The sequence below is a fragment of the Berghia stephanieae genome, chromosome 7, assembly GCF_034508935.2.
Source record: "Berghia stephanieae isolate SIO BIC M18660-M18661 chromosome 7, UCSD_Bste_1.3, whole genome shotgun sequence".
Classification (NCBI taxonomy): Eukaryota; Metazoa; Mollusca; class Gastropoda; order Nudibranchia; family Aeolidiidae; genus Berghia; species Berghia stephanieae.
Window position 1 is genome coordinate 10,206,084 of NC_088366.1, and position 11,590 is coordinate 10,217,673.

Consider the following 11,590-nt stretch of genomic DNA (forward strand, 5'->3'; position numbering starts at 1 on the left):
AGGAAAGTTCTCGATCTCAGGATTGTCTTCAACTCTGCTCACGTCTGCAACTTCAGGTTTATTTTCGCAGTTGATTTTCTTATCACAACCTGTTTTCACACACTGACAACTAGTGCCGCGCTGAGGACCGGTCCTTGGACCGGTCCCATGGTCTTTTAGCTGTGAACCGGGGATCGGTCCCATAGTGAAAGACCGGCGGCGGTCCTCACTTCTTATCACCTTTCAACGGTCTCGCGCCATACTACCTCCCACAGAAACGAAAAGCCGTGCCTTTAGTTGTTCAGTGAACTCAACCTGACCGCATGCCTTACCACCCAGTCAGCCCCCTTCGCCTTCGTGGGGGCGTGACCTCGGGGTCATGATAACAATTACCTGTTGAATGATTGTTACTCCCAGTCATTACGCGTGTTTGTTTACTTTGTAAACCTGCTATCCCAAGTTTAATATGATCATGAACGCAAAGAAATTTACAGAAAGAAAATATTTAGAAAATACTGAGTATTATGATATAAATTCAATTCTCATAGTGTTAGTTGAAAGGAAGTTATTGTTAATTATAAATTACTCATATTTTGAGAAATAATTAACTTACTTTTAACTTTACCCCCAAATTGCAAAAAATGACACGCTCAAATGCAATAAAACTTGGTTCAACTTAAAGAAAAACATTAAGAAAATTTACTTATGTCGTCTCTAAATGGACTTGTCAATTATTTCATAGTAATAGCCGTTTATATTTGGGATACCGTAATTGTTTCGTATAAGTCACCAAAGTACACAATGAAGACAATCTTTTCTCACAGTTTGAATAACAGAAAACATAGATAATTCCAAATTCCGGGATGGTTTTAAACATTTATTTGTACAAAGCGTAAATTATGTGTATTATCTATCTGACTTTATGTGTGTATGTGTATTTATTGTCTGTCGGCGTGAGCGTATGTGTGTCAAGACGTAGGAGAGGGAGGTGGGGGTGGGGGAGAGAGAGAGAGAGAGAGAGAGAGAGAGAGAGAGAGAGAGAGAGAGAGAGAGATAAATAAAATAGATAGATAGATAGACAGAGAGAGAGAGAGATAGAGATTAGAGATAAATAAAATAGATAGATAGAGAGAGAGAGAGAGAGAGAGAGAGAGAGAGAGAGAGAGAGAGAGAGAGAGAGTCTAAAATGGGGGAAAAACATGATTCTCAGGAGAGGGAGGGAATCCAAACTCCTGCTCTATTATGTCACTTTTCTTTCAGTCAAAAGTCACATTATAATTTCAAATTGTTTAGGTGTCTCTACCTGTCTAATACTTTGTAAACTGTCCTGTATTGTTTCTTGATAATTTACTTGATATTTTCTGTCGTTCTTTTCTAATCTTATCTTCTATTCTGGTACATCAGACTGTAAGTCAGGGGAAACTTGAAGAAGACTGGTTGTCATTATAACATTGTCTACTGTGATTTCTGTGGAGTGTGATGAATGTGTGTCTTGCGTTGTGTCTAAGGTTTGAATGTCACTTGACTGCCTATCTTTAATGCAGCCGACTCGTATGTTTGTAAATGTTTTGTACACATTGCACATTGTAATGTCACTGGGGACAAAATCTGTCCACAAATGCTGACTGTTTTTTACAATAGTCCGGGAGTTTATTAAAAACTCTTATCCTTTATATACTTTCATGTTATTGATTCTTTTTACACATTTGTAACATATCACTTTTGAATGTGTTGTTTCTAAGTCTTTTCCAATGTCAATATCAAATAACAAAAGTATTTCACATTTGAAATCTTTACACAGTAATCTTTAGCAGTTACGTTTTTTTTCTTTTTGAGTGAGTGCTGTATAGCCACATACACTACAAAGTTCATTTAAAGATTTCAAGTGGGTTTCTAAAGTGTGATCCGTTTGCCTGTATGTACATTGCAAGAAAAAAAAATATTATAAAAGATTAAAAGACACGTCCATTAAACGGTTTTAATCATTAGAAAGCCCAGAGAATGTTAGATGCGCCGATACAACTTTTTAAATAATTGGATGTGTCAAAAGTTTTATATTAATTTAAAAAAAAATAAATAGCTCCTGTAACTGATTTTATTCATTGAGTTTTTCAGATGTAAATAACTAAAGAACTAATCACAGCAGAATAATGAAACCCAGACACAAATATCAAACAAGAAAAATGCAGTTATATCCAAGCTTTGAAAAATATGTTGTGAATTTAAAAGAGGAGTAGCAGTAGACTGAAAACAGGAAATGCCGTTACTCAATTTATATGTTTTTGGAACGTAATGCATTGTATGCAGCTTTACCTGCAGGATTGACCGCTTGACCCTGAGGTCAACCTGACCTATACCGTGAGTAAAGGCTCGCTCAGGCACGTAATTCGTGGGTGTGCTCCCCAGCGATTTGTTGGCTCGGTTGCCTATCTTCCACCAATCACCACCCATCCCACTTAATTAATCACACCAACCCCCCTTTGCCATACACTAAACGACACAGATGACCATAGAGGCAGACGACCACCTCCCTCCACTCCGCAAACCGCCCTTTCGTGTGTGAGATGGGGGGGGGGGGGGAACAGGAGGCACACGCCTTGGACGATTCCATTATACGGGGTAAATTTCAAAATTTACTACACCATAATGATCGCAATGACAATGATCTATGATGAAGGCATGACCCCTCTTCTCTAATCCCCCGATATATGTCCCCCATTTTTAACACAAACCTTCCTATTATTGAGAATGGTGATAATACAACCTTTGAAATAATTTCCGAAAACAAAGTAATCAAAAGTTTTTAATAAGAAAGTTGTTGATATAGTGTCGAAAGCCTTTTTATAATCAATTGAAAACATCAACGAGGATAAGTTTATTTCTTTTTCATATTCTATTAAATCATCAATTTCCCTCAAAATATCTGCAATGTTTCTTCCACGAATAAATCCTTTTTGGTCCTTACTAATCATATTGCTTATAACTGTTTTAAGTCTATTTGCCAAGGTTTTTGCCAGTATTGTCTAATCAGCATTTGTTAAAGGCCTCCAACTTCTTTCTTCTTTCTTTGTTGTAGCTGATGAACCTTGAACCTTTATAGTCTGGTTAATACAGTTAAGTAAGATTTATTCATAAACAAGGATGACAAAAATCAATAACAAAGACATAAGTGACGTTAACTTCGTTCCATCTATATACGTCAAAGATTACACATAGTTTTGTGTGTTGGTTCAATCTATTTCCGGATGGTAATAGGCAATGTTGTGAGTATCTTAGCCAAGCGCTCAGCATCTATACAGCATTCCTTTCTCCATCTATTTATCTCTCAGTCTCTCGACATGCTACATTATTATAGCTATTACATCATATGATTTGGGAACCTTGAACGGTTATTAACGCTATGAGTTTAGGTAAAATACTCACAACATCCACCAGCCGGAAATAAATTACTAACACACAAAACTACATGTAACCTTAAACGTTTAATTCTGATTGATGTAATTTAGTGAGAACTAATCTCCAAAATGGCTGTCTTTAAACAATAACAAAGAGTTGAGAAACATAATTTTTCGTTTCTTCCAGAGTCTGATAGTATAATTTAGTGAGAAGTAATCACAATTGTGAGTAAGACGAAAACCATAAATGAACAAAAATCCTGTGCGACTGACACACGGATCAGGTGACAGCGACCTAGACGAATCCCATTACCGGTACAAATCGCCACGTGTATGTGTGTGGCATCTTAGGCATTTTGTTTTGATGGTGAAAAAGCAGGATTGTGGTTCGGGGGAAGGCGTGTGTGTGTGTGTGTGTGTGTGTGTGTGTGTGTCTGTGTGGACTAGGTCATCCAGCCCTAGGGGGGTGGGAGTGGACTAGGTCATCCAGCCCTAGGGGGGTGGGAGTGGACTAGGTCATCCAGCCCTAGGGAGGGTGGGAGTGGACTAGGTCATCCAGCCCTAGGGGAGTGGGAGTGGACTAGGTCATCCAGCCCTAGGGGGGGGGGGGGTGGACTAGGTCATCCAGCCCTAGGGGGGGGGGGTGGACTAGGTCATCCAGCCCTAGGGAGGGTGGGAGTGGACTAGGTCATCCAGCCCTAGGGGGAGGGGGTGGACTAGGTCATCCAGCCCTAGTGGGGGGGGGGGGGAGTGGACTAGGTCATCCAGCCCTGGGGAGGGTGGGAGTGGACTAGGTCATCCAGCCCTAGGGGGTGGGGGGGGGGCATGACCCAACTAAGTCTGAGAACTACTGGTCTTTATCACACTTAATCTACTCAGAAGAAAACAAATACTCACTCCACCAAACAACGACTGTCACGTCACCATCAACTCCACCACCGTCACCACATTTAGCATCAGCTCAACTACCACGACCAACAATACCGTACCACAATCATCAACATCATCGTTGTCATCGTCATAATCATCATCTTCATCTGAGATTTGTGGTTTTATTCGTTGAATGTCCCTGGTATTTGAAATTGATGGTAGACACGAATGGTAGCGGTAGTGGTAGAAGTAGATAGTAGTAGTGTAGTAGATAGTAGTGTAGTAGTAGTAGTAGTAGTAGTAGTAGTAGTAGTAGTAGTAGTAGTAGTAGTAGCAGTAGTAGTAGTAGTAGTAGTAGTAGTAGTAGAAGTAATAGTAGTAGTATAGTAGTAGTAGTAAGTAGTAGTAGTAGTAGTAGTAGTAGTAGTAGTAGTAGTAGTAGTAGTATAGTAGTAGTAGTAGTAGTAGTAGTAGTGGTAGTAGTATTAGTAGTAATAGTAGTAGTAGTAGTAGTAGTAGTAGTAGTAGTAGTAGTAGTAGTAGTAGTAGTAGTAGTAGTAGTAGTAGTAGTGGTAGTAGTAGTAGTCGAAGTAGTAATAGTAGCCGTAGTAGTAGTAGTAGTAGTAGTAGTAGAAGTATTAGTAGTAGTAGTAGTAGTAGTAGTAGTAGTAGTAGTAATAGTAGTAGTAGTAGTAGTAGTAGTAGTAGTAGCAGTAGTGGTAGTAGTATTAGTAGTAGTATGTAGTATTAGTGCTAGTAGTAGTAGTAATTTGGTGTCATATAATCCGGCGGGTACTGTATGTACACTTTCACTCCCGATGGCAATGGTGTTTATACAAGAACTGTTGATGTTTTTGCTGCTGCTGCTGATATTGGGCCAGCCCTATTCAGTATCTGATACTGAATAGCCATTTGGCTGATATTATTTTCGACAAGGACGTAACCAGTGCATATAGGGAATGAGATTAGCGGAAGAGTAGCGTCCCCTGAGATGTCACTGGACGTCATCCAGTCTGTGACGTCACCGGCGGAAAAGTTATTATAGAGATAACGTCATGTTGGTTGTGCGCATGCGTCTCTCGTCCTCGCTTCCGGTGAAAGCGGCTTGAGACACTTCAAAACCAAATTGACGTTCGCTCTGTAAGGTGACGTCCAATCAAGGGACGCTACTCTTCCGCTAATCTCATTCCCTCAGTGGCGTGGGGCCATTGGATCGAATGGTGCCAGGCACCACACCAATCTTTTAAAAATCATTAACAGCATAATTTAATTAAAAATAAAACTGAGAAACTCCACTGTCTTTCGCCAACTCGCCAACAACATATTGCCTTTTTAGTCTCCACTCTTTTCAAGATTCCGAATCACGCACTGCGCCGACTCGTGTGTTGGTGACATCACTCCGCGAAGTAGTGACTAAATCAAACACCGTGGTGCAAAGCAATCCAAGCTCCAGTTAATGCTCTATCCATTAGTATCGCTACAGCTGATTGAGCGAGAAACTGGGTCGAATTATACTATCTTCAAATAGCGGGAAAACCCTCGACTTGTGCCAGGATCTGAGAGCTCCACTGTTGGACTGGGGGGATGCGCCAATGTTGCACCATTTACGTCATAATTTAATTAGGGTAACTTCGGCCAACCAAAATATTACATTAACTGTCAAAAACACGGATCATTGTCAAGTTTATTTGTAAACAGCAAAGAAAAACAACATAAAACTTACAAATATGACATATCAAAATCCCCCTCCCCCCACATCTTTTTCACGATTATTGAATTAAGTAATTCTTTGCAACACGAAGCATCATGGACGAATTTACCAACATGTTTCTTGCTTGTAGTGCCGAGTTGATGGTTACGTGTGTATGAGTGTTTATTTGTGTCTGTGTGTGTGTGTGTGTGTGTGTGTGTGTGTGTATTTGTGAGTCAGAGAAAGAAAGCGATGATTGTCAACAGTTATACTTTGGTGTGTTTTTTGATTTCTTAAGTACTTAAGTGGAGTGATTTTTTCTTTGTGATGCTTTAAGATCTGAATCTACCTTTTATTTGTGCAATCATTAATCGTATTCCACTGATTTCCATTATTGGAGATATACTTTGAAGTTTAGTTTAAACAATGAATTGCAATGAATCAAATTGACTCTTTACTTCACCGACCGTTTGGGAGATCGACACTAGATGACAAATTAGACATAAAAAGGCTCGTTCCTCACCAACCAACTGATTTTGAATTAACAATCTCGAAAACGCTCTTTTTCAGTGACAATGACATGGTATGACAGACATGGATGGCTCACAGTTAGTTTAGAGAAAAAATCCGTTTCTTTTGTTTTTATTGTCTACTTTTTACAGATACAACAAACACTGACAAATAATGGACATCTATAGGTTATAGTGACCTTAACCACTTCCATCGTATTTCTTGACCTCCTGAACGTTGTTTTAGCACCCTTAAAAGAGTGAATTTTTGTTGTTGCGAAATTCAATGAAACAGGAGCGGTTAAATTCATTAATGATTCTGTCAATTCACAAAGCTGAAATAGATGCCATTCCAGATTTCAATAAACAAATTATAAAAAGATTTGTGCAGAGATGAATCATCGCCGTGCAGATTTTCTTTACAAGTACTAAAAGTAAGTAATTTCTGTCATAGGTTGTTGTTTGTTTTTTTCCTCTTTTGATTTACATTTATCACATATTGATTGCAATTGCATTATCTATCAAATCCAATCCTTTAAATGGTTACAAAGAATAATTACAAATACCTTTTCGCACGGAACTTGTATCTCAGTGTTATGGCTTGTTGTTTTCATGAATTATTTGTTTTTGTGAGTTTTGTACACTCGTAGAAACCATCGACCTCCCCACCCCCTTCCAAAAAAGAGAGTTTTTAACATGTGCTCTCTCCTCTTAATCGTGTTCACTGTTTAAGAATTTTTTTCTTCTTCTAATCATGGCACCACCATATGCCGTCAATACGCCACGCCGCTGCATTCCCTATAGTTCAATAGTTATGGATAACATGGATATAATATAAACCCTCACCACACCCCATTTCCCCACTCCTTCAGTCCACCCAGTCTCTTCAAATAAATGGAAACGTTTTGCCCCCTAGCAATCCATTCCATTTCTTCAGTGCGTTTGAAGAAGCTGCTGTTATGTCCACCACAACGAGCATCTCTTGTCTTCAAGGAAAACACACGCTGTCTTGTTTGTGTAAAACGTAAACATTCATCTCGGTTTTTTTTTTACGACTGCAATGATTGGGCAATAAAACAAGTGTACTTTAACATGGCAATTCCGAACCTTACAACCTTACGCCTTGAAGATAACCGTCCATTTGTCCTCGTAAACAGGGGAAATAAAATTCCATGAATACGCTTATCATTATTATCATTCTAAGGGCGACCATTCAAGCATTTTCAGTGCATGTTTTAAATGACGAGTTAAAGGAGTTATGTCCTTTACAAAGAACGCCTTTTCTTCAGCGCCAATTAACCTTTTATACGGAGAATAAAAGAACAGGGTTATAGAAATACATACCGTAATATCTCTAAAATATCTTTTGCACTAAAATTCATTGAAGGCTTGTCCATTTATTCATGTTTGAGAGAGGAATGTCTGTGCGATGCATTTCTCATATGCATATCTTATTGTTATCATATAATTTTATAGCCATAGTTATGTACAATAATGATCTATTATTATTATTATTATTATTATTATTACAAGTAAAAAGCCCGCAATTTCGCGGGGAAAGAACTATTTTCATTCGATATTTTACCCACCATCATTTAATGAGGGCAGATTGGCAAACAACGTTGTCTGTGTAACTTGGTACATCCTCTGTTGATTTTTCTGTGTGGCCCAACATGAAGTGTAAGCACCGGTGACACAGCAACATACATTTGTTCGTGTGTGAAAACAGGTTGTGGTAAGAAAATCAACTGCGAAAATAAACTTGAAGTAGCAGACATGAGCAGAGTGGAAAGACGATCCTGGGATCTTGAACTTACCTTACAGTACAGTACAATAGTCTGGTGATCATGTTTGGTGGCGTTTTTATGCACCTCCGTTGGAGGTGTACAAAAACACAACGTTTTTATGCACCTCCGTGGCGGTGCTGGTTGATTAATGAAAATGTTGCTGCTTGAAGCTCGAGGCAAAAAATAACGATAAGCGTTGAATTTTAAGCCTCAATGTAATAGACGAAGGCATACTGTGGACGTTTCTGATTTCCCCTTTATCAACAAAACACGACGAATAAGACACTAAGGACGAATGAGAGATGTGTAGTGTGAATGGCGTAGATAAGGTAAATAGACATAAACAATGATGGGACAGGAAGCTTTTGAACAAGAACAACAAAGAAAAAGAAAAAAAAAAGAAAAAAAAAAAAACCAATAAAATGACAAAGACGCGGTAAACGAATACACTGATGATAATGATTAAATATTATAAAATGATAACAATCGACGTTTACATATAAATTGCATGTCGATAACACATTGAATGGTACCGGTGTCGTTTTTAAAAAAATATAATAATAAATAATAATAATAATAATAATGATAATAATAATAATAATAATAATAATAATAATAATAATAATAATAATGATAATAATAATAATAATAATAATAATAATAATAATAATAATAATAATAATAAATAATAATAATAATAATAATAATAGATTCATTAAGGGTTTTAAATATATGTCAAGTAACTATAACAACAAAAATGATGTCTTTCTCAATAAAGTAAACTTTTTTTTTAAAATGTCCACAATGGGATTGAACCCAGTACTTTCAAGGTCAGAGTCTGACAGCTGATCCACTGCGCTACGGAACCACCTGGCTGTATTTTACCTTCAATGCAACTTCTATTTTCTGGTTTTAAATTTCGATTTTTTAGATTATTATTAATTATTTTTAAATTGATTACCAAAGTAGTTAAACCTGGGTATTACCCCACCCGAAACCATCATATTGAAAGCATCAAAGGGTAAATAATAATACTTGATGTCATAAATAGATGAAAACTGTTGAAAACTTAGATCTGAAATCCTTAAAGTAATTAAGTGAATACATTATTTCGAATGCAACGATTAGCGTAAATACGCCAAACTGACAACTTTTTACAGTGTCGAAATTGGTTGTTTTTGAGAGTGTTAGTGTCGTCGGTACAATTTTTATATCTGTTTGACTCAACGAACTTTCAAAATGACTTTAAATTATAAAAGGAAATCAAGTTATCTGTTTATCTATCTGTAAAAAATACATTTCTAATTTTCAAATCTTTCAGTTGAGTTGTGCGCCGTATAATTTTTTTATTGACTCAAATGGCACAATGTTCTCAATAAGGCTATACTTTTTAAAGAAATGATTATTATTATTATTATTATTATTACTATTATCATTATTATTATCGTTATTATTATTATTATTATTACTATTATTATCACTATCATTATCATCATTACTATTGGAGATCCGCAATATTTCCAGGGAGATAAAGACTATTACGAACAGACATTCATCTATTTTACATATTACACTACACACCATATTGTGGAAATCCCCACAGATCGAGACGACCAGCGATAAAAATCGGTTAGGTACAAGGTGTGTAGGCCGGTCAGATGGCGATTCGTAACGTCAAATGACCGATCAGAAATAGCATGCCCGAATAAGGGGACGGACGTATTAAAAAAAATAATAAAAAAGCCGGACAGGCAGTTTATAAAGAGTTAACAATACCTTTAAAATAAATACTGATATCATAATTGTGTATGAAGACACTGTCAACTTGACCAATAATACTAACTTATTTAGAAAATACAGATTAAATAATTTGATAGATAAAATATATTGATATTTTTTCTATAAAAGTATAATTTCAAAAGGTAATCACTGTACTTTGAATAGTTAAAAATGTAGCAAAAAATTCTTTTTTTTTTTTTTTGAAAACTAAACAAGGGATCACCATCCATTGTGGCTTGTACTTTTGAGCACGTTGCCGGTCAGCTGTCTCCACGAATCACGATCCATGTCCATTCATGTCCATCCATCACCATCCATCGTGGCGTGTACTCTTGAACACGTTGCCGGTCAGCTAGCTGTCTCCACGAATCACGATCCATGTCCATCCATCACCATCCATCGTAGCGTGTACTCTTGAACACGTTGCCGATCAGCTAGCTGTCTCCACGAATCACGATCCATGTCCATCCATCACCATCCATCGTGGCGTGTACTCTTGAACACGTTGCCGGTCAGCTAGCTGTCTCCACGAATCACGATCCATGTCCATCCATCACCATCCATCGTAGCGTGTACTCTTGAACACGTTGCCGATCAGCTAGCTGTCTCCACGAATCACGATCCATGTCCATCCATCACCATCCATCGTGGCGTGTACTCTTGAACACGTTGCCGGTCAGCTAGCTGTCTCCACGAATCACGATCCATGTCCATCCATCACCATCCAACGTAGCGTGTACTCTTGAACACGTTGCCGATCAGCTAGCTGTCTCGACGAATCACGATCCATGTCCATCCATCACCATCCATCGTGGCGTGTACTCTTGAACACGTTGCCGGTCAGCTAGCTGTGTCCACGAATCACGATCCATGTCCATCCATGTCCATCCATCACCATCCATCGTGGCGTGTACTCTTGAACACGTTGCCGGTCAGCTAGCTGTCTCCACGAATCACGATCCATGTCCATCCATGTCCATCCATCACCATCCATCGTGGCGTGTACTCTTGAACACGTTGCCGGTCAGCTAGCTGTCTCCACGAATCACGATCCATGTTCATCCATGTCCATCCATCGTGGCGTGTACTCTTGAGCACGTTGCCGGTCAGCTGTCTCCACGAATCACGATCTATGTCCATTCATCATCATCCATCGTGGCGTGTACTCTTGAGCACGTTGCGGTCAGCTGTCTCCACGAATCAATATCCTCTGCGGAGCGCATGAAATCCATGTTGCTTTTTAAGTCACATTTGGCCATTCTTAGGTTATTTAGATAAGTCATTCTTTGTCTTCCTCTAGCTCTCTTCCCTTCGATCATCCCAGATGTTACCAACTTTTCTATTCCGTCTCTTCTCCACACATGTCCCAGAAACCGTAACTGCCTCTTTCTGATGGTATCGATCAAAATTCTTCTCTTTCTCACCTTCTCCAACACTTCCTCGTTCGTATACCTGCCTGTCCATGATAAAGCCTCAACGTTCTTCTATACACCCACATCTCAAATGAGATCCCATAAAATGCGACCAGTTGTGTCAAACAAAGAACTTAAACTTGAAGACCAGAATGAAAGTAGTAGAAAG